The sequence below is a fragment of the Tympanuchus pallidicinctus genome, unplaced genomic scaffold (genome assembly GCF_026119805.1).
Source record: "Tympanuchus pallidicinctus isolate F22 unplaced genomic scaffold, pur_lepc_1.0 scaffold18, whole genome shotgun sequence".
In the NCBI taxonomy this organism is placed as follows: domain Eukaryota; kingdom Metazoa; phylum Chordata; class Aves; order Galliformes; family Phasianidae; genus Tympanuchus; species Tympanuchus pallidicinctus.
In genome coordinates this window covers 14,774,833-14,797,542 of record NW_026294699.1, presented here as the reverse complement: position 1 = coordinate 14,797,542, position 22,710 = coordinate 14,774,833, and the positions used below count along the sequence as shown (strand labels likewise).

At 40.8% G+C, this 22,710-nt stretch overlaps 1 protein-coding gene and 2 long non-coding RNA genes across 3 annotated transcripts in view; 1 reads left to right on the top strand and 2 right to left on the bottom strand.

Moving 5' to 3' along the window:
• SHISA9 (shisa family member 9) overlaps positions 1–22,710 on the top strand; it is a 154,453-nt gene that overhangs the window by 45,304 nt on the left and 86,439 nt on the right. The window lies entirely within an intron of this gene.
• The window catches only part of LOC128078862 (uncharacterized), a 129,731-nt gene that overhangs the window by 99,027 nt on the left and 7,994 nt on the right, over positions 1–22,710 (bottom strand). The window lies entirely within an intron of this gene.
• Positions 2–22,254, bottom strand: LOC128078867 (uncharacterized). Its single transcript, XR_008205888.1, has 4 exons — positions 22,167–22,254; positions 6,197–6,287; positions 1,881–1,936; positions 2–1,169 (listed from the first exon to the last, which is right to left on the bottom strand). It is a non-coding gene; the product is annotated as an uncharacterized LOC128078867 (long non-coding RNA).

Here is a 22,710-nt window from a genome sequence, read left to right as displayed (position 1 = left end):
AATCTAGGTGTAAAACTTGGAATCCACTCAGAATCAAGGACTGTGCTTCAGAATAGGTACCTGCAATTCTAAAAACATGAAAGCAAGATTGAATACAAGAACACCTGTGATCTCTACATAGTATTTCCTATTTAGCAATTTTGTATTGGGTTACCAACTGATTATTACCTGGCAGCTGCAATGCTAACACTCATCAACAAATTTGTCTGTTGGAAAATCACAGAATCACAGAATGGTTTGGGTTAGAGGGAACCTTTAAGATCATCTAGTTCCAACCCCCTGCTAAAGGCGGGGACTCCTCCCTCTAGACCAGCTTGCTCAAAGCCCACCCAGCCTGGCCTTGAATGCTTCCATGGAGGGGCATTCAGAACCTCACTGGGCAACCTATTCCAGTGTCACCACCCTCACAGTCAAGAATTTCTTCCTAATAGCTAGTCTAAATCTACCCCTCATCCAGTTTAAAAGCATTTACCCCTGTCCAGCTGCTACCTGCCCTTATAAAAAGTCCCTTCTCAGCTTTCCTGTAGGCCCCTTTAGGTACTGGAAGGAAAAAATACTGTTGTTCTTTCCCTGTTATCGTGCCACTGATGACAGCCAGAACTTCTATAAGAATTCTATGAAGAAATATTTGTAAGTAATTTTTCTAAGGAGAAGGTCTCTCAGCCTTTCCTTAAGCTGAAAATGCTTAGATTTAAGCTAAAATGCCAAGACCCCACTTCTACAACAGCAGCTGAGGGGACTCTGCCCATAAGAGCCACGCTTCCTCACATCCTATTAATAAGGTTACAGCATATGCTTCCTAAGGGGTTTGACAACTCTCTGATCTGCTTCACCTTAGAGTAAAAGCAGATAATGAACCATGTGCTGATATGGGGATGAGGGATAGAGGAGTTGTGTCAGCACTGTGACTGCTCTGGGTTCCCACTCAAAGAGCCATGCTATGCAAGGGTGGAGGGAGTATTGACCCCATTCCTTAGGCATTCCAATAAACAACTACATTTATTTAACAAACTGTAGATTAACACCAACCTGTAGTTTAATAATTCCATACAAAAACACCGTGATTCATATGAATAAAACATGCATTGACCATGCTCACTTTCCTTGAGCTCTTGCTTTGCATTCTTCCACTGCAGTTGCACTACAGCGCTCCTTAGTACTTAAAAAATCTACAGGGGATAAGAAATAAACACCTATTATTATGCCAAAAAGGCAAAACAGCATAGTAGCAAAAAGTTTTGAGTATCTATTAATTCTCAGAATCTTTGAATTCTCAGTAAAGTAAGTGTGAGCATAATGCAATTTTGATTAAATTAATGCTTACGTACTTCACTGTCTTCCCATTCTAGGTTGGCTAGGATTGGCTGAATCTGATTTAAAACCATGGCCCCAGCTATCTGCTGAGTGGTAGTGGTGAGAAGAGTTCTTTTTTTGCAGTGGGTGTGCAGGTGGGTGCAGGAGTTTTCTCAGTCTATAGCAATCAAGTCAGAAAAGCAGCTAATAAAATCCATCTCTGGCAGGGTATGTTCTTACATTTGTTCTTTCATGCCTAAAGACTGCAATACCTGTGCTGCGGATTTGATTACTGTGAGCCTACATCTGTTAAATGAAAACCCGTGAAATTACTCAGAAAGCTTTTGTAACATGAGAAACAAAGTTTGATTTTTTTTTTTTCATTCACGATCCAAGAAAACAGTTTCTCAGATTCAAGTTACTGCTTTGGCTTTCAAGCATCAAATATAGCCACATTCTTTCTGATATTAGCTGGAGATAATAAATGCAGATGTACTTTTATAGGTATTAGGTTAGGAACTACTTGCCATAGGTAAAATGGTTTACCACAAACTGCAGAGAATTTAACTTGAGTTTAAATTACTCACAGAGGAATCCTCAGGCTCCAATTCTGATTGTCCTTTGTGCTATCTGAGGATTTATTCTAGAAAGTAAATGAAAATTGGTGTCTGCTCATCTTTTTGCTACCAGATACTCTTTATTGTATCCTTCCTCGCTTTTTTGTTTTGTTTTGCTTTGCTTTTTTGCTTTTTTTTTCTTATTTATCTAAGCCAGAAGTTTGAAAAAGCAAAATAAGAAATCTCTTATTTTGTAAACAGGAAGTATAAAATGTTTCTTTTTACCCTCAAAGAATTGACTCTGTCCACTGCAGCAAATCCTTTGAGTGTGGTGTCTTTATCGCTAATATGTACAAAGAACAGTGACAGAAGAAGGAAGAAGGGGAACAAAAAAGCTAACAAGTAGCTGCTGTTGCCCAGAAACAGGCTAACAAGCTACAGAAAGGGAAAATTATTAAAAAGAACACACAAGTCAGATGTTTCAGGCTTTTTTCAGTAAAAAAGCTTGGGCTTTTTTATTTAGGGTGAAAAAAGTTTTAGATAATAAAACAATGATAAAGTTGCCTGGATTCAGGGAGGCTTTTGTCAGTGATTGGTTTTCAGGGGGTTCTCATGTGGAACAGCCAGTGTGGGTGGCTGTTACCCATGGCAGCGAACTGCTGGGGACTGTAAAACAGCCATAGCTTTCCTGCTTCCATTTCCTCTGCCAGAGCTCTGAAAAACACACAGGCCTGCTATGACCACAAATCTGAACATTTTAAGGCTGAGCATTTTAAGGATGCTGCTGACATCCTCCAGTCCTCGGCTGTGCACACCTGCACTGCTGAGCAGCACAGCTTCCCAGGTGCTGGGTGCCAGGCCTTCCCCTTTTCTCCCGTTCCTCGCCAGACAGCTGCATGTTACCTTTATCCTCATCACTGAGGTGGCCACCTTCCCACATCTTTAAGAAGGCTTTGGCTGGCTCTGGTCACACCTCAGTCTTTTTCTGTTTAAGTGCTACCCAAGAGCTAGAAGATGTAGAGTTCTGGGAAACTCTTACTTTGCATTGGTTCTCTCTAATGCAGGCATTTACAAAAAGGCATTAATGGCATCTGATGACTAGAAAAATAACTTATTTCTCTTTACCTTGAAGTTGCCTAATTTCTTGTCCTCTCAGAAATCCTGTATGAAGTGGACCTGCAGATTCTAATTACTAGGGTCTCCTCTAAAAGTCATTGCATGGAAAGCTTCTGATTGCAGAAACTTTTGGATTTGACTGGCCAATAAACATGAGGTTTTAAAAACAGATGTGCTGTGTCCAGCACACAGAATGCCCTTCCCTTCCAAAGGGGGAGGAATAAGGCCATAAGAAGGAGGCGGATAAGTTCAGTTTGAATTCCCACCTGAGAGCTGGCATGCAGACAATCCACTTTACGCCAGTGTGGTGCTCAAAAGGAGGAGTGGGCACCTCATTTAAATCTGCATCATGCTAGTAAAGGAACATGAGCTGGTTTTGAAATTGTTCTCCAGCAGTGTGGAGGAAGACCAGAGACAGGAGTTTGGGATCCGCTTCAGAGCACAGGCCGAAGGAGGAGACATTTACAACACCTTAGAACAGTTCCCAGAAGAGGAGACAGCAGCAGTGGGGCAGGAAGGTCTTAAGGGTATTAACAGCTATATCTATTAAATCAGCCATCCAGCGCAACCATTCCAGTTCCCTTTATGGTACTGACAATATGAAGCAGAAGTATTTCCTCCTGATGTTTTTCCAACAGTAATTTCATTTGAGTTTAAGAGCTAGGAAGTGGGAATGTGTCAGAGGATGGCACTTCTGCATCACATTGGAGCATGGCTGGGTGGACCATCCCTCAGGGTCTTGGGAGGGAAAGAAGAGAATGCTGAAGACATGCAACATTTATGTTTGTATTTTTATTCTTTCCCATATGATGACTCTGTATGTCTCATGGGAACTCCCAAGTGACGAGCCACAAACTCTAGTTGATGTCTGTTTAAAATCAGTTTGCTGTGCTCCTGCAGACTGTCCTTCAAGCAAAGGTAGTGTATACAAAATATGATGTATTTACTGAAAATGTGCCTTTTTCCTTTGAAGCTGCCTGTAATCACATAGCTAGGGAATAGTCTGATATTTAGATTTTCAAGTATATGGTTATGTTTAGTGTGTTTGTCATTTTTTCCCTTTCCTGCTGCACTGCTTGTGGTCATAAATTATGTTACAAAAAGAATGAGGACTGAGAGCGAGTCATAGCAGCCCTGAAACAAGAGGCCAAGAAACTAGTCAGGGACTTTTAGGTGGTGGCCATCTCCTCTGAGCCTCCTAAGAGCGATTTCAGATGGCTCCCTAAAACAGTTGCCACTCAGAATAGAGTCTGGCTATTTCCCATGATGCTGAATGCCCAAAGGGATCTGGTGATGAGTCTAACACATCTTCTTGGGAGAGAGGCTGGCCAGCTGCCACAGCTTCTCCCCTGTGCGGCCAGACTTAGTCTCCTGCTCAAGAGAGCTGGCTTTGAGCCCATGGGATAAATTCTTTGCTTGGATATGGAAGTACAAATTTTGAAAGTCTTAGCTGGTTTCAAAGGAGGTATTCCAGATTTACACCAGTTTTCCTATGGTCAGAAGCCAAACCGAGGTCTAGAGAATAAAAAAAAAAATTTATAAGGTTCCTTTACAAAGCTTTCAAACAGGATTTATCTTCTGGTTAAAAATACATTTCAGTTGACTTCATCCTTGTCAGCTACTGAGCAATATCCCAAAAATGGTATTTTGCAGGATTTCTTTACTTGTAAATGTTTATATATGTGAACAGTACCGTGGAAATAATTTAAACTATAAATTTACTGTCAACTAATTAAAAAAATATTGTTGTTTCACTATTTTTCCGGAAAAATTTTAATAGAGCAGTTCATATTCTTTTAGGGTAGACTATTAATGCAACTCCACAGTTGCAGATATGAGCTCCAAATATTGGCCTCTGGCAACTATGCACTGATGCAATGGGATTCTACTGCTTAGTGTCACTCTATGTTAATTTTTGGGCAATATTTGTTTACAAATTTTGTTTTTCAATACTTTAGTCATTAAGACTAGGGAAGTGTAATTATAAACAATGCTTAAGTATTTTCTTTCATTTCCTGAAGAAAAATCCTTTTTTAAATATAAGCTATTCTGTGCTATAGTTGACATCACCTATGATTCTGTTTGGGACAGTATTTGGGAATCCTGGACATTTCAAAAATATGCTATTGCATGTAAGTGGGTCTGTCCCTAAGGTTGCTTAACACTTCATAAAATCATATTTTCCATTGCTTAAAGCACCGATAAAACTTCAACCATGTGAGCTGCATTTTCTGTGCTTTCTGCTTCAGGCTCCTCTTATTTCTCTACAAAAAGTTTCAGATGGAGCACTTCAGCCTGGTAAAACCATTTAGTTTTGCTCAGTAAAACAAGTGGGGCATGGGCACAGGAAGAGGCAATGGGAATGAAGTCAGAACCAAAGGGAAGGAAACTAATCTGGGATACAGCTACTAGGAAGGGGAAAGACAGTCCAGGGAAAGAGGATGGAGCAAGGAATTATACTGACTGGTAAGGTCTGTGGAAAAGGGAATGACAGAACTGAAATACGTCTTGAAGACTGAGCTGATAGAGACAGAATAGAATTGGATAAGGAATCTGGAAATGTTTCTTGTTGCCCTTCAGAACTGCAATCAGATTCAACTCATGCTGGTCTTTGGCATTCCTAACACCATCCTTTTCCATACTTTCCTGCTCATCAAGACAGACCACTCTCGAGCTTGGAGGAGGTGATCTCTGAAAATGACACAGAAGAGCTGCTGCAGAAGAAAACATCCTGAACATTAAATGCTGTCTCAGGTTATAGTGTGCCATATAGCCTTGCATCTGTCAAAATTTTTTTGCCGTCCTCTCACTAACTGAGGCAATTATAGACAGCATATTTTCACAACTATTCATCTCCTATTTTATGGATGTCTGTCCTGAACTTAGACTGTGATTGACAGAAATGCTGAGCACTATTTATTCCAACTGAGACAAATTGCAATTTGTAATTTGAACATAAAAAGCTGTATTGTTCTAAACACCATGCTGAGAGCATCTTCCAAGTTTGGAGAAACTTCTGACCTTCATCTCTCTGTGCCTCAATGAAATGCCATCCCTTATCTTGCAAGAGTTTGTGAAGTTAAATTAATTAGTCAGTGTGAAGCCCTTAGAGACAGTCGTGAGTGATAGATGAGACAGAAAAGTCTGTGAGATAACTATTCCTCTTCTGAGATGCTTTGAACAGTGACAAACAAATAAGATTAGTGCCACACACAGCATAAAAAGCATACCAGCAGGTGCTCGGCAGGTTTTTGTGAGACTGTTTACCCTCAGCACTGAAAGAGGCAAGTGTCCTTTGTCAGACAATGGCAAACATCAATGCTGCAAGGAAAAATACATTTCATTAATATCATAGAACATATTTTCTATAGAATTACGGTACTGTAATCACTGCAGCTTTCCCAGGTATTTTGTTACATCCCCCTTCACAGAAACAAAGCTTGCTGTAAGCCTAAGTTAGCAGCTTAAAACATGAACACTCTCCCCTGCTATCTTTCATGGAAATCAGATTATTTAGTGCCAGATTTTCAAGTCTGCTCTTTCTAGAAGATGGGGTGTGCATTTATAATTCAACAACTGCCATTCTGACAGCAGAGAAACTTCTCTCCTAACTGCTTCAGATTTAGAATGTATGAACTTTAAAGCCAAGGATATAATCCGTTCGGTGAAAATTTTGCAGTGGTCAAACCCCAGCTGTAGCCATGGAGTTCCCGTGGCTTTACAGCACAGTGAAACTGAAGCAAATGGGATGAGTTGTTGAGCATAAAATTCTGGACCTCTGGCATCTCTCAAAACCACCCAAACCTGTTTCTCCCTCTGACACTCTTCTGTGAGTTCTCTTCACAACTTGACTTCTCTTCAAGTTAGAAATCTGCTTCTGCTTTATCTGTAGCTGGTTTTTTGTGCTGCTTCTCTTTCCTCTGTGCTATTTATTTTGCAGATATGTTTTCCAAGAATAATCACATCTCCTCTCAGCTTTCTTTTGTTGAGCTAAATGAGATAAACTCTTAAACTGCCTCACATAAAATGGACTTCCTGTTCTCTTGGGAATACTCTTTCTCCAATTCCTGCATTTTGAACTCAGTGTTTCAGTAAGGCTGATCAGAACTGTAGTCTAGAGAACACAGTGACACTGGAATTTCCTGATGGCCAGCTGGAAAACACTTTACTGGCACTTGAAACCCTGCACTACCTAGCAAAAGGCATCTGTGGCATACAAGGCTTTACAGATGTCCTAAATTTAACATGCCCACATCTGGTATACCAGCAGAGATGAGTTAGGCTGGGAACACAAACAATATGCTCTGGAAGCTAGAACTGGATCTAAAGTCTTCACTTCAGAGTCACAGCAATTCATTCTTTATTGCAAACAAAACAACGAACAAAACCAAAAAACAACCCAAAAGCCAAAAAGAGAACAAAAACATATCATCTAGAGGAATATTCTGTAATAATTAAAATTCCTCTTAAATTATGATTACTGCCCTGTCAGACTATGAGCAAAACTGTAAAAATGAAATGAGCTTACAAGAAGCCAGTCCCATTTCCACCGAATGCACCAAAGGAGTGAGGATGGGAGAAGTGGCCTTGCTGTGCCTGGGGCAGGAATGCTGCTGCCCAGCCCTCTGGCAGCGCTGGGGAAAATCAGGAGGAGAAGGCGAGTGAGGCGCTGTGCTGAGGGCCGCAGGAGTAACTGCATCCTTCCTGTGCCACTCTGCAGTTGCCATCACAGAAGTTTACACTTTTCCTTGATGTCATTTACCCCACTGAAATCTATTTCTCCAAACTGTGACAACTGTCCATTTTCACACAAGTAAAGAAGACTTTATCCAGCAGAAAAAAAGAAACATTTGCACTTGTGCTCATTCCCCTCTGCCTCTATCTGATAACTGGACCAATTACTTGGTGGTGGGAAAAAGGGAATAAAAATGCAGTACTTGGAGGAATCTGAGCCTGTGCCTTCAACTTTTAAATGTGACAGGATCAAAAATAATTTTTCATTTAATTCAATAAGCATCTGGTTGACATGTCAGGTACTTCGCAGTCTGTAAGACATTGTTAAAAATGTAACCAGCCATGGAGGTTTCAGGAGGAATCAGTATGTGTGGCATGTTCCGGTGGATGACAGAAATAAATCCTTTACATACAATGTCAAAGGCAGAATTCTTCAGCCTACACAGTCACAATGAAAAGCAGGATGATCCTAGGTGAAAAGATATTTTTAAGTCTGTACTACTGTTAAGATTACACAATCACCCATTTGGCTTATGAAAACTGAAGGTACAGAGATGAGAAGGCCAAGGAAAGGACTTCACAGCTTCCCAGTTTATTATGGGCAGCAAAATGTTGTCTGAAAAGGCCGTATAGGTACGAGGACTAAAGAGCGGTGATGTTGTCAGGCCATGGAGAGTATGGGGCATGAAATGCCCTGGACGTGTCTCTTAACAATTGCATGAAAAATACACATCCTTTAAATCCTTTGTGGGGCTATTAACAATTTTTATGAATATTTACAATTTTATTCCTGATAATCTGTTGTGGTTCTTCACAGCTACCTGAACATCCCCCTTGTCGCTGCAGTTCTAATGTTACTATATTCTGAACAAAACCACACCAAAAAAACACGCTGAAAGTAATGCTCTTCTCTCTTAAACATGCTTGGAATTTCACTAGCATGAACATTTTAGAAATCGCAATCTCTTATTACTATCTCTTATTTACACTGGGCTTAGGTACGGAAACGGAAATGAGAAAAGACAAAAATAAATGGCATCATCTTATCTTCAGAGCTGCCCCATGACTCTCCAACCTGCACAGAAGTCAGCTGGGATAGCACAGCCAGCCCGAGCACCTCCACAGCACAGCGCTCACAAACCTTTCATGGGGCAGCTGGGCTCTGTAAGAGGGATGGCCAGCCTAAAGCAAGGCTGTTCCTTAAATGAAGTCAGCTTCAAGCTCGATCAGGAAACTCCAGAAAAACGGTTCCCTGGTAGGCAGGAAGACTGACGTTTGCATGGCGTTAGGGGCCACAGATGAAACAAGCTGCCCCCAGAGGTTAGAAAGGCCTGGAAGCTTTGATGTAGCTGGAGCATGGCTCCTTTGTTTGTAAAAGGCTCCCCTGTGGAGTTTTTGTTTGGGTTGTTATGATCTGTTTAACTCAAAGAGCTGACAAAAAGCACTGGGGAACAAAACCATCTCTTTGAAAGTCTTTTTGCTGCTCAACTGCACTGGCCAGCCCTGCCAATTTTTAGCTATGCTTGCTCTTACTGCTCCAAAGGCTGCTTAAGCAAACAATTAAGCTTTGCTGATCACTTTAGGCACCAGAGTGGCAAAACAGGCGCTTTCTGCATAGCCAAGAATATACTCAGAACAAAAAAGCTTTCTCCCTCCCTCTTTCTCGTGTCTTGTATTAGGCAGCTCAAGGCTTCAGGTTTTAGTAGTCAAGGGCAACCTACCCTCAGCAAGGACTGTACTTCTGGTGTGTGAGAGCCTTGGACTGGGAAACATTCGTGTTAAAGGAGGGTGTTGGTTTACACTCAGTGTTCCTTATGTAAGGCCATCCCATCTGAATACCTGAAACAGTTCTGATTGCTGATCAAGGTTGCTGCATATTCCCCCTGCACAGACAGATTTGGTAAGTGCTGCTCATTATTTCCAAAACAAACCAGAACAGACCTTGCCTCCTGCTCGCTGCATTGGCTGTCTGTCTTCTCCCATGATCCAAATGATGGGCACAACGACTTTCTCATCACCAGCTGCACTCTGTGCATTTAATTCTGAAGCAGCAGCAAAGTCTAAAGGCAGAGAAAATATTGCTGTGTTGTTCCTACTTAACACAGCTTCGCAGTGTAAGATTTGGGTTGTACGTGCAAGCAGAAAACATATTGCTCCAAGGTGTGTGCCACAGTGGGATCATCAAAACTTATTTGATTGAGTGCAAAGATCAGGAAGCTGTTGTGCTGGGTTTGGAGTAACAATGTAGAATTAAGAGATGGTTCAGGAAGTTTAACATGTTGAAAAAAATGTTGCTCTATTCTGAAAAGACTTTTGGGGAATGATCGAAAACCCTGCTCTATCAGAGCACCTGATTTTATATGGAAAATATCTTTAAGAGAAAGAAAGGAAGCCAAACTTGAACAAGCTCATTGTCCACTTTTAAACTTAATGTATAGCAAATTCCATCTCTGACAGATTTTAGACTTCTTTACTTTCTGTCTGGCAGATGTAGATGTCATCACTCCAGCCATGTCTTACGGCCTCACCTTCAAACTCTTCCCTGTTCCACTTCACTCATGTTGCTGTGGGCAGAACACTGATGGACACAGTGTAAGAACGAACATCTACTTTCTTTGGTAGCAGTACCACATTTTTTTCTCTACAAACAGGATCACAAAGAACTGATTGAGAATGAACTTCTATTCTCCAGTCCTCTGCATACATTGACACAAAAGCCTTTAAATTTGTCCCACTGCTCAAGCTCCTGTACTGATTCCAGTTTACAGCATTTTCTCTCTTGACAGTTAAAGGATTTATTTCCACTGCAGAAGACAATGGGTGAAAAGTCACTATATAGGAGTCTTTTTTTGTGAGAAAAAAGGAGTTTTGCTTAATGCAATTATTTTATCCTGCCTTTATCTACCTAAAATGGCAGCACTTTATAGAACATTTGGAGAATGCAGGAGGTGTTTTGTGGGAAGTATTAATGAATAATTCACGAAGGATTAAAAATACTTTCTGATTTTAATTCAGAATCTTTTTATTTTCCCTTGGTTTCCTTCCCTATTTATATTGAATATAAACAAGGAACTTGTTGTAAAATAGATGAATGGGGATGAACTGGAGTGAAATAAGTCAAATAATTCCTAAAATAATTAGATAAATTCTAGACCCTGTATTCATACCTAAGTAAAAATGATTGCTTAGATATCCAGGTCATCCACACACTTTGTCACAGCTGCAAGGAATTTGTAGGTGGTGAAATATCTAAGAATCTGCCCATTTTTGTTGGCCTGAGACACTTGTTGCCTTGAGCTGTAGCTGAACCTTTCGCTGAGACTGAGCTTCTCTTTCAGCTTCAGTCATCAAGTGTTACTATAAAACAGGGCTGTGGAGACTACAGGGAAATGGGTAGGGATGCCAGAACAGATACTACAGCTGGGAATCGAATGTTGTTCTGAATCATTATCTGGAAGATTCTTCAGCTGCAGTCCTGTAGATAAACTGAGAGGAGCACTCACAGTGCAGTTCTTCAGTGTGGATATCCTTAACACACCCTTTCTACAATTATTTTTCCCAACTTACCGGAGCATTTTGAAGATTTCAAAAGACTTTACAGAAAGAAGGTAGCAAGAGAACAGGTAAAACACTGCAGCTCCGTAAAGCCCTGACAAGGAAGATTCCAGTCCATTCTGATTCACGTTTACATGGTACCAAAGTACAAGGAGGATGTTTGAAGGGGTATTTCCAGTGGGGTTTCTCCTCTGGATTTCTGGGGCTAAACCTTTGTGTCTGACTCAGCATGGCCAGCTCTGCGATGAGCCTGCAAACACACCATCCTTTTTCTAACTTTCTTCTGTTAAAAACAAGTTGTAATTGGTCACAGTGTCTTAGTATTTTCATATAAAGTTGAAATCAAAAGAAACATTCTGCTTTTACCTCCAGTTCTTATTTCTCTGGTAACGTGATCTAAGGATCAGAACCTTGACTTCAGATACCTTTCAACCCCTAGATTTCAGAAAGGTTTCAGGGTTCGTATTATTTTTGCTTGTTTTCTTTTTCTCACTATAAATACGATGAGCAAAAGGATGTTGCCATGGAGACATTTCATAACGTAGTTAAAGGCACTTGTTACAGTTATGTGCCACAGAGTCATCCTCATTTATGTCTGAATTATAAAGATGTGCAAAAAATCACCACAAAAATATACACAGTCTATTACCTTTCTCAGATGTTTAAAATTCTCACTTAATTTTCAGATGAAACAAATATTTGGCAGACTGCATTATTTGAGACCTACACAGTTACAACCAGAATGGAGGATAATAGCTCATTAAAACCAATGCACTTTACGCTTACATGAGGTGTCATCACGACCTAAAGTCCAGCTCTGCAGTATGCTGAACTACAAATGAAAATAGCAGAGATCTTGGAATCCAATTTTTCCATGGCTATACCACGTGCTTGTGATAGACCTGTATAAAATTCAATGGATTTGCTTTGTCTGCTTTCCGCCTTCACAAAAGGCAGGGGTTTTCATGAACTACTGAAGTACAGTGCCACAGTGCCTTTTCTCAGGCAATTAGCAGCCTGGCACGTTAGCCAGGTCTGTGCTGCTTTGAAAGCAGCTGAGGTGTTGCTGTCCTCCACCTGACTTTCTCCATGAGCGCTGGAAGCTCACCTGCAGGCCATGTGCCCAGGCCCTGCTGGGGCTGCCCTGTCCCCTCGATGTGCTCAAGCACACGAGTACACAGCAAGTTCTGCTTTTCCTTGAGTTGGAACTTGTAGGCTGTGTGCAAATGCACCACCTGCAAGGTTGAGAAGTCCAGGGACTCATCTGGAACAGATGGGATGGGTGTGAGTGTGGAATTTCTGCAAGAGCTTTTGAGCATTTAAGTCCAAGTCTCCGGCATACCTGCAGCATGTGCATACTGCTGGTTTGTCAGGATGGAGCTGAAGGGCTTCCACCAGAGGGAATGAATTTTAGTTGAAGTCTTTCTAAAACTAGTGCTTTAAGTGGTCATAGTAAGGCTTTCTCACTAGCTCCAGAAGGGAATATAATCAGTCCTGAGCTTATCATTGCTAAAATAAAAATGTGCTGTTCTAAATCCAGTTGGGAAAGAGGAAGCCAAGGTCAAAATAGTACTTTCAGGGCTGAATACAGTTGTAGTATGAAGAGGGCTATGAAATAGCTTTCTTGTCAGGTGACTGGTAATGTGCACCAACCGGTTACTGCAAATGATTAATTGCCTGAAATAAGTCCCCACTTTGAGGTAATGGATCCTATTATGCATCCACGCCAGCTAGTGCAACAGCAGACAATGTCATTCCTTGCGTAGGCTCTTCCACCTTGAATAATGTTTTATGTTGGATTGAGTGAGGGGTCACTGACAACATTCCTTCAACCAGGACTAACTGCTGGCTCCACAGCTGCCTCAGAACACCAGAACACAGGAAAGCCCTGCAGTAGCCACAACCTTTTGCTGCCAGGCTCAGGGACTTCGCGAGCTCTAGGAGAACTGCGGTGATTTGTATAGAATTCATGTGGAAGATGTCTGGTGACCCTCTGTATCAAACAGAAAAACAGGTGTGTGTGCACGAAAACACATCATGTATTGTTGGCCACAGTTCATCTCTTACTACCAAATATTAAACATATTGCAGACTGAGCATGTAGTAACAATCTTCAACTAACATAGCTGAGAGCCAAATGTACAAAAAAATGACACACAAACCCTATTACTTTTCTGAATATACGAATATATCATTAAGAATCCTCAAATATATTTTGAAATATTGTCAGATCATCTGCAGCTTCAGACATAAGTTTTATCGTGTCTTTTTAGTGACAACCGTGGAGTAGCAATCATTTTCACATAGCATTAAAAAGACAAATCCATAGCAAAAGTGCATAATTGTTTGGTGAAAACCTTGCACATAATCCCGGTAAACTGTCCTGAACATTTTCTATCAAAATTTAGCACAGTGAACTCCGAGAAACAAAGGAGGTTCACATTAAATCTTGGCCAAGGTCAAGAGTACTATCTGATTACATACAGAGACCACAACAGAACAGCAACAGCCCTAAAAAATTAAATAAAAAATTTAAGGAGTAAGGAAATATCACGGTTTATAGTTGTGCATGGGATTTGTTGAGTGATGTTTTCAGGTCCAAACACTTTTAGACTTTCCTGGTTATTTGCAGCCTGGGTTCAGTCTGAATACATCCAATTAGTTACACAGTACTGTAGCTAAAACACTAGCAGGCTGGACCACGTCTCTTTAAAGTAACAGGAAAATATTTTTAAAATGCCAACTGAATGCAGAGCTGCTGATTGGAAAGAAGAAGCAAATACAAATGAATAAATAAATTTTAAAAAGGATGAAGCGATAACAGTGTCCACAAAGAAGAAAACTTACTCAGCATGATAGCAGTTCTCAAACATTCAGAACTTTGTATTTCCTTAGAAACATATGTAAGCCATAACATCTCACTCCTAGCTATGCTAAGCTACCTTTGAAGTATTAAACCAAAGACACTTAGAACAGAAATGATTAAAATGGATCTTTAAAGGTGTATTTGTGATATATTTTATCTAAGGCAGTGATTCTCAGGAAGGGTTGCTGTAATTTTTCTCAAAATTTTCAGTGAGAGCCTTTAGAAAGGAACTCTTCCAAAGAGCACAGAGCAGCAGTTCTGCAGTTTGAGGGTCGGTGGAGCCAGCCCTGGAGCCCACATGGCAGCAGGACACTGCGGGCTGAGGCGATGATGGGGCAGAGCACAGCTGGCCCTGCAGCCGTCCCGAAGGTCTGCTCGGTGTGCCGGTGACAAACTGCCTTTTACTCATTTACAAACCACCTTCAAATTATGCCCTCTGACTGCTGAAACCACCGAGGTATAGTCAAATTGAATTACAGGTTAGGATTTAAACAGGCTGTAATTTCAGTCTTCTATTTCCAACTTCCTACATAATCCTCTACATGTACTTGACAATGTGCCTTTGTCAAACTGACTGTGCCCAGCTCCCCAGGAAGAGAAGGCAGGAGAAAACCCCTCAGCCTGCTGCACTGCTGGGCCCTGTGTTCCTCTCCTGCTCCCCTGGAGGACAGCAGTGTGAGACCCTGCCCACCTGCAACAGGTGCTCACGTCTCTTCTTCTTCTGCTGTGCAGGTACAGCAGATGTGTACAGTGGTGTGAAGACAAGAAGTAGCCCAACGGCAATTAGAAGAGCGAGAAGGAATATGTATTCTGCATTGCAAAATGTCAACCATATTTTAAGATTACTGTTGTTTAAAAACTAATAACTTCAAAATAGACTACTGAAATAAGCACATGCATGCATTCACACACACAGGAATAGACACAAAAGAGAAACAGGTTACATATAAGGAATTAAACCACTCCATCTCATGCTAACTTTTTCCAGTTGCATATTCTAAATTGAAAACATGAGACACAGCACATTATATTGGTATTTCTGTGCACACTCACTGTTCCCATTGTGACATACATGTGTTTTTGTACTCATAATTTCTACACTTATGCACTACACACATGCCCTATTTTATTCCATTTTACAAGGGAAAGATCACCATGAAGGCATTTCCCTCTCAAATGCAACAGCAAAGACAAAAACACTACAATCTCAGCAGCCATCCATCTTGTGTTATTCAGCAGAAATGGCAATGCTTTTGAATGCTGCCTGTTCCTTCTCTTTTTTACAATTCTTCTTTCAATTTCCAAGTGCTTTAACAAGTGGGATTGCTGCACGGGTTTGGCGCGGGCCCATCCCGCGTGGTGCAGTGTGTTGCCATGGAGACGCCGTGTGTGGTTGCCATGGGGACGGAGGCGGCTTGGCCGCGCTCTGGCTGACACCTGGGGCAGGGATGCGCATGCAGTGGGCACCCAGAAGCAGATGGGCTTCTTCACGGTGTGCCAGGAGTTCTGCTGAAAATTAAGTCGGTTCTTTGTCTAAAATGAGTCGTGTGCTAGTAGATTAATTTGCAGAACCAACAGAGTTCTGGTTGCAAGGAGACAGGAGGTGTAGGAGATCAACTGACTGGAAGTCATGCGAGGACTCAACACCACTGCAGATTTCTGCACTGCAAGGCTTTCCCAATTCTACCGTATTGACTGAAAGCAGGATTACAGTGGAAGGCTCCAGAAAGAACTGAGCAGTGAGCAAAAAACATCTTGAAAAGCTGGCTGAAAGGCAACAGCACTAGCATGTAGACTGCACTGCAGCAAGACTTTGACACAGAAAGGCTGTGGCACGTCGTCTGCATGCAAGTACCAATGTGTGAGGCAGCAATGCTCTCTCAGAGACTGCTTCCCAAAGTACGCACCAAATATTTAGAGCTTCAAGAAACCTCATCTCACCAGAACAGCTGCACAGAGAATCACACAATGCTTCCCTTGCCCTCAGGTTTCTCTTCTCTGTGAGTAGTTCAATTTCTTCCACTAACTTTTAGTGGATACTAAACTGTGGGTGGATGGTAAACTCTTGCAGAAGACATCACTAAACTAAATGCAATGAGCCTCTGAAATGGCTCAGGACTCCTAATTGCTCTGACAACACTTCTCCTGGTATTAGGATAAGTAATAACAACAGATTGAAAATGCTTTTGAGCAGAGAAAGGAAAAGAAGTAACTGCTCCAAAAGACACAGAAAATGAATGCTGCACTACTACCAGTGTTTCAGCTATGAAAAACATTGTTATTACATAATTTTTCCTTCTTATCCAAACAGACTGTTTCAAACAAGAATCTGCACTGGCTAACAATAATCAATATTCACATTGCCAGCCTCAATCACAGGTGCTCCGAAGTACAGTGGTTAGATAACAATTCTTCCTAAGAGCTGCAGTGAAACTCCATGGAACCATTGCAAGTCATTATCAAACCAGCATTTTGCCAGTCTTCACAAAGCCCACCAAAGCAAGCACTGGCACATCTGCACTCCATTGGAGAAGAATTAGAGATTTTTTAATCCTTGCAAACACCTTCCCCAGTGGAATTTCTGGAACCTTCTTCATCCTATTTTTATCACCTTCACTTTGAACACAACCTGTTCACTAGATGGTTTCCAAAGCACACAGAAAAGGCTGTCCCTGTTTGAGAAGCTTGTAACTGAAGGACCACTTCAGCTTTGGAGACACCAGCACTAGAAAGTTTATAAACAACTTCTTTTTAATGTAATCCAATACAAACTAAGAGTCAAATTAATTTCCTGTAATTAGAAAGCACAGCACTACCACTGTATGTGTTTTTAAGGTTGGAACATTGTCCTTACAGCACCCTTATTTTGACAAGATAGCGCAGCTCTCGGAGCAGCACTGCAGATGTCCTTTGTGCAACGTGACCCAGCCTCAAACTCTCGCACTGCCTTTAGCAATCAACAGTGAAATAAATGTATACACATGACTCAATATCATAACTGTGACTAGCGTGCTAACCTCACTCATTCGTTCTGTCTATCGTAGTTATTTCTAGGGCACCACACTATCTGAATGCCAAAAATTGTCCTTGCCAGGAGCCGAACCCACACACGCTCAATTTCTGAAGGAGTGCAATTTCTGGCACCAGAAAACCACTTCCTTTCAGGGAGCAGACAATTACTGTAAATGGAATAGTGACCTGCATGGTAGCTCCCAATCTGAAGCGGGCTTAACCCAAAATTCAGTAGCACTGTTAAGGTTCTTAGAGCTTATCCACATTTTTCATTTTTTTCTCCCACCCCCAGAACTAGTTTTTCCATTTTTGTATCAGAGATAAGAACCAAAATAGCATGAATACATTTTTCTGGTAGAACTAAAATCAATACAGGAAATCTGAGGAATAGTGGGCTCCGACTTTAAATCTTACATTTAAATTGAGTCATTTTCTTGACATTTTTGAGGTTCTCACCATAATACTTCTTAGCAAATCTGAATTTTAAATTATACTCAGAATCCTAAGTTGTGTTGCTTTGAGTATAGCTGACACAGGAAAACAAAAACCATGCTTAGCAATAAAATAAATGGTACAAATATTCCCCTAACTTCTGCTGCATTCCTATTTTGAAGACAATGGAAAAGAGGGATGGAAAATGGGCAGAGGCTGTGCTCTTATAATTCAAGTATGCTCTACAAACAGCTATGTGTATGTCACTGCAGAGCAAGAGGACTTAGCTTCACAGACCTTGTCCGCTCAAAGATAACTTTTTATGGCAGGGTTAAAATAGTAAAGTTTTTATGCATTATAACATTACTGGAGAAAGGAAACTCGTAGCAGGGGAGCATCTATTTGTTTTCCAGCAGAAATAAAGTGTGCTTCGGGCATTTTTCCTGCTGGGTTCACTATTCAGTCAATCTGTAGCACAGGCACACCTTTTCTAGCTTATGCAAAAGTAAGTGCTGTCCTAATTTTCACATATAGCAATCATTAAGGAGGAGATCTTATGCAAATAAACTGGCATTTCTTATATCCAATGTAGTAATGTCTCTGCTACACATATGGTGTGACTATTTTAAAAATAAAAATACGCATTCTAAGATACAATGAGGGAAAGCTAGTAATTTTGTTCACAATTTAAAAACACTGAGCAACTCTGAATATCCATCTTGGCTGCAGGTTCTTTCTCTAGCCAGCAGAGAGTCCTTAAAGCCTTGATGTGGAACTGAAGGGTTTTTTGGGACAGATATGCTAGAATTCTAGAATGATGGTTTTGAAACCTCCATAAATTTTCACCTGTGTTGCATGTGCATCTCGTTATTTTTTTAACCCTCCACATAAAGTTCAGATGGCACTGTTACAATCAAGTGGCAGCAACAGAAAGATTTATTATGAAATCACAGCTCTTATGTTTTGATGGAATTTTTGAGATTGATTATGGCAATTTTTACTTAATAATGCACAGAAGTAGTCTATGGAATCACAACCTAACTTCAGAGCTTATGATCAGCAACGTGCGAACGTAAGAGGAAAAAAAGAGGTTTTCCATATGCATCTTAATATACTGCCTGACAACAATCTGAAATTAACCTTCCTCAGTCATGAGGAATGCTATGGTATGAAGTGCACACTGCTGCGTTGCCCGTGCTCTGACGCAGCACCTGAGCACAGCGTTGTGTTTGCCCGGCGCTGGGCTGCGTAGGTCAGTGCCTGCGCTGCACGGCTCTGGGAAAGCCTACCCATAAACGCAGCTCACCAGTGCACAGGCTGTTCTTTATTAAAGTTGGCATAAGATCAAGTGCCAGGAAAACTGATGGGGTTACTTGTGCTGGTTTCAGTGGGATTTTCTGTAGGTCCCACGAGGAGAATTGGAATTGTCACAAATATAATTTACCATCATAATTTTTCTACCTTAAGTTGCCTTCTTCTTTAATGGTATGCTATCAAACCCTTAAAATTAAACATAATACTGTCCAATAACATTGAAAAAAAAAACCCAACGAATTAGAAAGAGTAACTGAAGTTAAAAGAGGCAGTTGGAAGTTAATGGGTGAGCCTTCTTCAGGTGGGGCACTGATGCCATGTGGGCTTGAGCTCGTTCCAGGGCCATCCCTGAGGTGTGACCCCAGCTGGCACAACAGGGGAGACCAAAAGGGACAGCACTGGGCCCTGTCACTCTGCACTGACATTCAAATTCATCACATGTGCTTATGAAGGTCTGAATGCATCAACAAACATCACTGTTATATCAAACACTGTATAAAGCAGCTCCAAACCCTCTTATTACAAGAATGAGTGAAATTTCCCTGTATTCTTAAACAGTGTAAAATATTACACTGAATTTTACTTTGCTATGCTCAGTAATGTAAAATATATGAGTTTAAGAACTACTCAGTATTTTTCATATGTGCATACACCGGGATTACCTGGATACTCGAGGAGAGGCAGTTCAGTGACATCAGACAATGATCCCACCAGATTTTCAGGGAAACCTACTGATCAGATGAGGTTGCTCATAAAAATATTCAATTCAATGCAAGAGGCTGAATAGACAGTAGAGTGAAAATCAACAGGACACAATTACAGCATTAAAGAATATACATTATGCACCAGGTCCAATTCTCTTAACCATGATTATAAAGCAATCTGTAAAATAATGAGTAGTAAAGCAGCCAATACTTTTTTCAGCAGGGAAGCAATTGCTCCATGTGGTTCTGAGTGCCTTTCAGCACTTCTGCTCTATATGTTTAGAAATGAATTTTTAAAAACCGTACAGCTTCCTCTGTTCTTCAGCAATGGAGATTTCATGATGAGGACAATCACTGCTGATGGAACAATCTCAGCTATTACTTTGGCTCTTACTTCATAAATAGAAATTCACCAAGATTATTCTCAACTTGCATGTCCATTACAGAAATGCAAAGACAGTTGTTTGACTTTCTAGAATTGTGTTATCAATTTGCCTAAAATCAGTGTAACTGTTGCAGACATTTTAATTACTGATAAACCTGAATCCAAAACAACATGATGCAGGGAGTCACAGAAAGACAGAAAAATGCAAGATGGTCATAGAAGGGTAGAAAGGAAGGTAATGATGCAAATGCTACTGGGAGGTAAAAAAGAAATCCAACACTGCTAAGGAAGATGCTTTCGGAGCTGAATACATACAAGGAGGAATTAGCAACAGTTGCCTTAATTTGTTACTGCATTACTTCGGAGAGAATAGTTTCATACCAATTATGTCACTCTAAAAGCAGGTTTTTTTTCAGAGAACCCATAGAACCCATCATTAGTTATTCTAATTAATATTAGGTTGATTTATATACAGCAAATGACGTAACAGAGTAAAAAGGAAAAAAAATCAAATCCCAAGAAAATCAAACTAAATGAACCTCCCACTGACCAAAGCACAGCTCTGCCCAAGGACAGACTGTCACTCCAGGCAGACAGAAGAGATGGAGCAAAGCTGTGATGCTGCAAGAACTCATCAGAGGCACAGCTTCAAAATGCAGCTGAGATCTGTAGCTGCTAAGAGAGATGCAGGAGGCTGCCAGGGTGTGGGGGGAAATTGAGCCCTTGTTCCTATTCCCTGCATGCTTGGTACTCCTCTGCAGCACACACCGACTGGGCTGGTGCATCTTGCTGCTTTTTCATCCCTGCAGCCTCCTGTATTGAAAAGAGGGACTGGTGTGGCTTCCCTCTTATCTATGGGAGAGGAGAAACCCTCAGCAGAGGGCAGACACTGTGGCTCAGCAGCAGAGAGATCTGCATGCTCCTCCTTGCTTAGATGGGAAGACATGAAGTGAGCACTGCTCTGCTGGCAGAAGGGTACAATTCATGTGGTAGGTTTAGAACAGCAGTAACAAGTGTGTAAGAATGAGGGATTTGTTAACAGGAAAAGTGTTAGAAGGCTGTGATGTCAGCCAACATCTGATCAAACAGTTCCACAAACTGAAATGCCCTGAGCCCAGGGGTGGCAGCCCAGCACTTCTGGACAGCATCCTTTCTAACTTCTGCGCTCTAACAAGGAAATTCTTGATTAGCACAGAAAAATGCAAGATGTAATTTGAGTGTGGCATTTCCGTGCATGCTGACTGTATCAGGTTGCTTTTCTCCCCAGAGCAATGTCACAGTTCTTCCCTCAAATATGCACTCTCCAAAAATAAGCACGAACTCAATGGTTAAGAATTGATGATGATTCCATTAGGAAGTAGCAATATCTGCAAGTCCTTCCTAATTTAAAGACAAATCAATTCTAAGTATATTAGTACTTCTGACACCTTCAAATTCTGAGTTAAATGCTGCACAAATTACAAAATCCTTAATTATTTTAATAAATCTTGTTTACGGGTGACTGTGAAAATCAGTGAAAATGAATTCGCTTAGACTAGTCTGCCTGCAGTGCTGACAAAAATAGAACAAATTTCTTTTTACAACGGTTTGGAAAATGGAGAAAAAAGCAGTAATTGAGTATAATCACAATATGCTAGCAGCACATGTTATTTTCCCACTATTAGAACCTGATATGTTTAAGTTTGAGAAAGAAATTACTTTCACAGGAAAGGTTTTTTTCCTTCCATTTGTTATGGAAAATAAACGTTGGATATAATTTTGGTAACATATTTTACTTTAGTTTAAAAGATTTATGTTTTAAACACTGTTATCTGTCTTATGGTATCAATAGCTAAGACATTTACTGCACTAGTTCATCTGTTGTAATCATTTGTTAATGGCTAGTTACCAAAATAAAGGAAGATTCAGCCCAGTACACTGAGAAGAGCAGCCCTCTGGGCCACGCAAACTAGTTAAAACATTTGATTGTGCCTCTCTGGTACGAATCTAGTAGAAAGGCCAGGATGCCACTGAAGTGTATAAAGAAATGTAGCATGTGGCCATGAGTTGTTAGCAGCGCTCCGAAATGAACAGGTTCCCTAATTGGCTGTTGTATGTTGTCCTTGCTTTTAACTGTCAAGATGCTACAGGAATAATGCTTTCTATGCATTTATATACTATACATTTCTATGCTCTCAGTAAACAGAAAGGATACTTACTCTTCATGGTTTGTAACTGATTCTGAATCTTCGGGGTAGATTTTCTGATCTGGAGCCCACCACGCTCAGTTTCTCACTGCCTGCTGGAACAAAGTTCACCGGTTTGAGCAGTGAGAGCAGTGCAGCAGCACGTTAAATGCTCATCATAAAGCAGAGGAACTGCTTTCCATTTGAACTCATTACTGTTTCTCCCTCTGAAGCCCAGATTAGCTGAAACATGCTGTACATGACATAATACAGAGACAGTAAGAAAAATGTTGGACTACATGTATATCCATAAATGTGGCAACCAAACCCAAGAAAACTAAATTACGTTAGTATATATATATAATTATTCTTTTCAACTTTCTTCCTGACATATGTATTACCAGTGCACTTAGAAACCCAAACGATATCCAAGTTTAAAAAAAAGGGTAGAAAACAGACCTGCCTGGCCAAAACTATAAGCACCACCTCTCCATTAAAAATCCATACAAACCTCAGGGTGCCTCAGGTATGTGTGAGGGCAGGAAACAAAGCCATCTGTTTATACTGACATTCATTA